At 39.0% G+C, this 5,806-nt stretch overlaps 1 long non-coding RNA gene across 1 annotated transcript; it reads left to right on the top strand.

The window, feature by feature from the left end:
• The first annotated feature begins 206 nt into the window (after positions 1-206).
• LOC147035075 (uncharacterized) lies at positions 207-4,951 on the top strand. The gene is made up of 3 exons (XR_015061204.1): positions 207-309; positions 3,482-3,636; positions 4,263-4,951. It is a non-coding gene; the product is annotated as an uncharacterized LOC147035075 (long non-coding RNA).
• Positions 4,952-5,806: the final 855 nt, after the last annotated feature.

The raw sequence follows: 5,806 nt of genomic DNA, 5'->3' as shown, positions 1-5,806 counted from the left end.
TATCCCCCCGTAACTTCGCCTTTTTCCCCCTCCCTTTGACCTTTCACCTCGCTCCCCATTGGCCCGAGAAAAAGTGGGCGTGAAGGCTTTTTGATCCACAAATTTGCATATATCGATCGCCCTGGGGGCGGGGCCAATTCGCCCCTCGCTCACCGATTGGGCGGCAAAAAGTGGGCGTGTGTCGTTTTTGATCCGTTTTTGAAGCACAAAATCCGTGATTTTGTCCATGCTGTTCGACGCGCGTTCTGCATGAGTCCAACACCGGTACCCACAGCGGGGCAAGAACGGTGCCGATGCTACGGTTGCGAGGTGTGACGGGAAGGTCGTGGCGGTTGTGGTGAAGCGGCGTTGTGGTTGGTGGTTGATGTTGTGGTTGTGATCATGGCGGTTGGTCCAAAATAAAGATAGTAAAAGAAAAACGGCTATCCTGAAGAGTCGCAGCACGTATAAATGACATGTATTCCCACTAGACAACGGGTTTGGGCCTAACTACACATGCACTTACCGAGATACCTCACCTAAGGGACCTGAATGGTGGTTTGCGAATCTGGTAACCACAACAATATATATATATATATATATATATATATATATATATATATATATATATATATATATATATATATATATATATATATATATATATATATATATACATATACATATACATATACATAATAATGTAGTTTTTGCAGTTGAGATAATTCATTGTAATTATTCAAATGCACAGCCAACCAAAATGACAAAACTCGACCAAACTCGTGCCTATTGTAACACAAACGAGCGTGAGTCAATCAAGTCTCAAGGCGATATTCCCTTTGTGATGCAGAAACTTCTTCAAATTCCAGTGAACAATCGAGTGTGTGGATCTGCTTTATTCCGCTTTGTGTTAATCCTTTAAGCCTGGTGTTGGCTTAGTGGTTAGGGTGGTGGGTTGGCATCCTAGGGTCCTAAGTTCAAGCCCTGTTGGCCGCTGAATTAACATACACCAGGAGGTTGACTCAGCATGTCATCCTTCCGAGGTCGGCAAAATGAGTACCATTGTACTGGTAAGGGGGACACTGCATCAGCGGCATAGCTGCATCTCAACCATTGATGCAACCAGCAGCCACAGGCTGCACTCGATAGAGAGAGAGTTAATCCTCTTCCTGTCCAACACACTGATGTTCGGAGTAGAAAACAAAATTATTACTTTTGTTCCTGTTTTTAATGCTAATCATCCTTGATCGATTGTCTGCTCCCTCTGTATCTGTTTCCTGCGTGGTCTGGTAAAATATGTATGTGCATGAAAACTTGGAAAGTTATTGGGCATGTCCTCTGGGTTCAATGTTCTCGGCATGTTGTGGGTTATTTGTGGTCCACACTGTCCTCGTTTTTGGAGTTTGCACCAACCACTTTCTGCTTTCTGGATCAAGAGGTAGTACTGAGCGGGAAGTTTTCATGTTTCTTCTGTTAATCCGTTACCCTATGCTTCAGCATGTAAAGATAACAAAATTAGTTGGCAGTGTTTCTTTAGTGTGATGTCCATAATCTGTGTGTTGCTTCCATCATAACTGTGTCCAAAACGTATGCGATGACTTGCTCTGGCTGATCGTGAAGCCTTTCGCAGCCTCGTAGCTCTGGTATGTTAATTTATCCTCAGTTTTAAATTTCTTCCCGTTTTCCCGACATAAGCTGTGCCACACTCACATGCCATGTGACATATTACATCCAATCTATCCCAAACGGTATTTTATCTTTCAATTTAGTGATGGCATGACGAATGGTTTAGTGGGGTTTGTATGCTACCCGGACTTGTGCACTGCATATGATTTTGCCAATCTTCTCTGATAATACCTGGTAATATGGTAAGATACAGAAACCACAATGTCTTCTTCTTCCTCCTCCTCAGTTCTTTGTTCTATCCTCGTTGGTTCACCAAGTCTGGTTAGCATTCTTTTGTCATATCCATTTAGTGTTAGAATGACTCTTTCCCATTTAATTTCATTGATGGCAGCATTCTTTGAGGATGAAACCTTCCAAGCTCTGGAAGTCAGGTTGTAGGCAACATTGCTCTTATGTGTGATAGATTGGCATGTGTTGAAGTCCAGTAGTTTAGTTGTGTGTGTGTGTGTGTGTGTGGTTTTCCTATATACTTACGTTTACAAAGTGCCATCTGGTTGTCGTTGAACTTCCACATCTCGGAACGGTAGCTTGTTGAATTGCTCAATTTCCATGGTGAATTTAATGCTTCAAAGAACCTGGCACAGCTGCTCGAGAAGGTCAGAATGGTCCCGGTGTACAATTGCAAACGTGTCATCAACATATCTGACCCAGAAATGTGGCAACCAAGGCACATTTTTGGTGAAAAGTTTGCTTTCAAAGTCTTCTAATATCAAGTTTTCCATGACCGCAGATACTGGTGATCCCATTGCCATGCCGAAAATATGTTGATATTGCTCTCCATTGTAAAGGAAGGTTGTGCTCTTGAGGCAAGGTCTGAATAAATTTGTGAAGTCATTCCAAGTCAAGTTGCTATCGCCACACCTCGATTTCAATATTTCTGATCGTTCCAAATGTTCACTCATAGCTTGGATTGCAAAGTCCACAGGGATGTTGGTAAACAGGGAAATAGCATCAAAAGAAACCATGATCTCGTCGTCTCGTATCATAATGTCTTTCAATCTTTTTCCAAACTCAAAACTGTTTTTAACCATTCTTTCAGTTTTTCCAACCAGTGTGCCTATGATTTGGGCCAATTAATCAGAGAGGCGAAAGGATTATGTGTTTATGAAGGAGATATTATCGGTCTCATCGTGGTGTGTTGTTTGTGTATTTTTGGTGACCGTATAGTGGACACTTTTCCTGCTTGCGGACATTTTTCTTATTTTCTGTGAATTTTCATTTATGCAGAAACTGAGGAAGGACAAAAAAAATTAGGATTAGCTAAAATATTGTCTCATATATGTCGTTATATAAATGATATTTGTGTGGTTAACTATAATTTTTTTGATATGCAGCTTCACAAGATTTATCCAGATAGCCTGATTGCAAACAGGAGTGGGAATGATTTACAGTTGCTGCATATATGGATGTGTTGGTTCGAGTTGGACAGAATGGTTTTAGTACAAGTGAACATCAAAAAGTTGATTATTTCAGTTTCCCGGTGGTCTTATACAGGCCCGTACAAAGCTAATAATAGGCCCAGGCACGATGGGAAATGTAGGCCCCCATTTCAAACTGCTCATTAAGTATTTTTGTAATCAGTGCTAAATACATATTATTTATGTATGGGTATATACATGTACATGAAGTGCACATGATGTACTTACAAGTAACAGAACAGAATAAAATAACTAGAACGATTTATAAAAAAGGTCAGAGCAAGCAATGTTATTCAAGATGTATATAAGACAATATATATAAAAATTATATAAGTACTGTAATAAGAAGCAGTAAATACAATAGTACATTCATGCTTATTCTGTATTTGGAATTTCAGATCAGAAATGGTCATCACTTCGTCACATTCAGAAATGCTTTCCAGGCTTTTCTTTGGGAAAATTCATCAATTACACCAGAAAAATCAAGCAACTTTGCCTTGTCACTGCAGGGTTCCCACTGACCTGGAAAGTCAGGGGAAGTCAGGGAATTGAGGTTGGTCATTGAAAGTCAGGGATTTTTCAGGGATTTTTTTTTTGGTCAGGGAAATGTGTGATTAGTGCCTAATGATCTTAATTAGTACCCTTTACACCCAGTCAATTATTTTGTTCATGATTATAAAAGTTTTCTTTATTGCTCTTTTCATGAATTGCTTGCTGTGCAGGCAGATGCTTTTCATGATGCTGTGCAGGCAGAAGGTGGAATCACCTCTGTGAACATTGATAAGCCACTATTGATGTATGCCAGGGGTTCTCATGCCAGGTATCAAGCAGCACTGGAATGTAGACGTAAAGCCACAAGTGAGCTCGATCAAAAGACTGCAGCTAAAAATAAAGCATGTGAGCAGATAAAAGTGCTTCAGACTAAAGAGGCAAAATTTATGGAAGAAGCAGCAACTGAATCTGAGAAGGTTGATATGGAAATAGCAGAACTACAGAAACTAAAGAAGTAACAAACTGACATTTCACTTAATTTAAGCAACTGTGTCCATACTGTATATGTTAACTATTGTAATAACGTTACTCAAACAATTCACATTTGTTTCCTTAATTGTTTTTGCCGACCATGTAATTCTAAGCTACACACGCTGATTGATGTTATTGACATTTTCGCAATTCTAGTATATAACATCTCGACTGTGACTGCAACTTCCCATGTAACATTTGAGTAATTTCACTTCTGCGGCGGTGAACGTACCTGCATCTGAAGGGAATGGTACAGGAGTATCCACCTAACCGAAGAAGTTCAACAAACGGTCCTTTTTTAGGACCAGATGCTTGTAGAAAATGTACAATATAGTAGTCTGTTAGTCATTTCTGCAATATCATCGGGTGTTCTAGCTTGTCTGCAATGTCACATTAACAATATCAATGTTTCGTTGTTATTTTGCAAGATTTAGATGTTCTAAATGTTGCTAAATTTTTTCTGATATAATTCTGATCAAGTCATGGTCATCACTTCCTGTTTGACACGTTTGACAAGTACCTGGCACGTTTGACATTAGTATGATTTGTGTTTTGTAAGTTTTGTATTAATAAAAAAAATTAAAATGCCAGTACAAGCTGGGAAAGTGTACTTTCTGGACAATTTTCAAAAAGACCGAAGTTAACACCCAAATGAAGAATCAGTTTAATTTCCCAACAAAAATGGTATTCAGAAGTTGTCTAAAGCACGCCTACATATTTTAAGATTCAAATAAATTTTGAAGCGGACACAATTTTCTGCTAGTATTGGCATTTTAAAAAGAAGAAAAGAATTGAAAATGATTGCATGTACACCATGTATACATCAAAATGGTGATGGAAAGGAGTCGGTGTAGGGGAGGAGGAGCCGACTAAAATAACTTTATAATTTTTTTACGTTTGAAAAGGTCATGGAATCTTTACCAACAGTCAGGGAAAGCCAGGGAATGTCAGGGAATTTCATTTTTGAGATTGAGTGCGAACCCTGCGCTGTTGATGTTCAAAATTGCTAATCCATTCAAATGTTATTGTACCATTGTGGGCCAAAAGTATGACTTAATTCGTTTCAGGACACTGAAGCACCTCTCATTGGAGGCCACTGTTGCTGGAAATGACAGAAAAATGCACAACACGATGAGGGCATTTGGGAAAACATTGCCCAATCTAAAGTTCAATATTTGACCATAATTTTTCTTCGGTAAACACAGCATCGAGTTTGAAATTCACATCAAAAATTATTTTAAGAAGAAGCACTTCACTCTGAATGTCACTTAAGATATGACTGGTTTCACAGCTGAAAATAATTAGCTTTTTGGAATAACTCATTCTCATCTAACTGCTTGAAGTTCCACAAAAAAATCAAAAAGTCCACAAATGTCCCTGACTGCAGAAAAGCGACATGAAAGGCAATCGATAACAAAGTCAATTATGGTGAAGAACACATTCACCCTGAAGTAATTTTCGGCATACTTTTAAGTTGGGTACCCATGCGAGTAGCAAACTATCTGGCACACCAATATTGATTGAGACATACCATGCTTCTTCAAGTATATCGTTCCGTTTCTCTCTCAGTTTCAGGATATCTGCCTGTAGTTGATCAATGTTGTCCCTTTCCACATCTAATGTGGCATCACGAGATTCTATTACCAAGTTGACCTCATGGATCATTGTGAGAATTTCAATCCAAATGGCTGAAATCAGTA

This window comes from Eptatretus burgeri, chromosome 1 (genome assembly GCF_056783735.1).
Source record: "Eptatretus burgeri isolate ZD-2024b chromosome 1, Ebu_testis_v1, whole genome shotgun sequence".
Classification (NCBI taxonomy): domain Eukaryota; kingdom Metazoa; phylum Chordata; class Myxini; order Myxiniformes; family Myxinidae; genus Eptatretus; species Eptatretus burgeri.
Note: the sequence above shows the minus strand (reverse complement) of the source record. Positions and strands in the feature narration are given on the sequence as shown.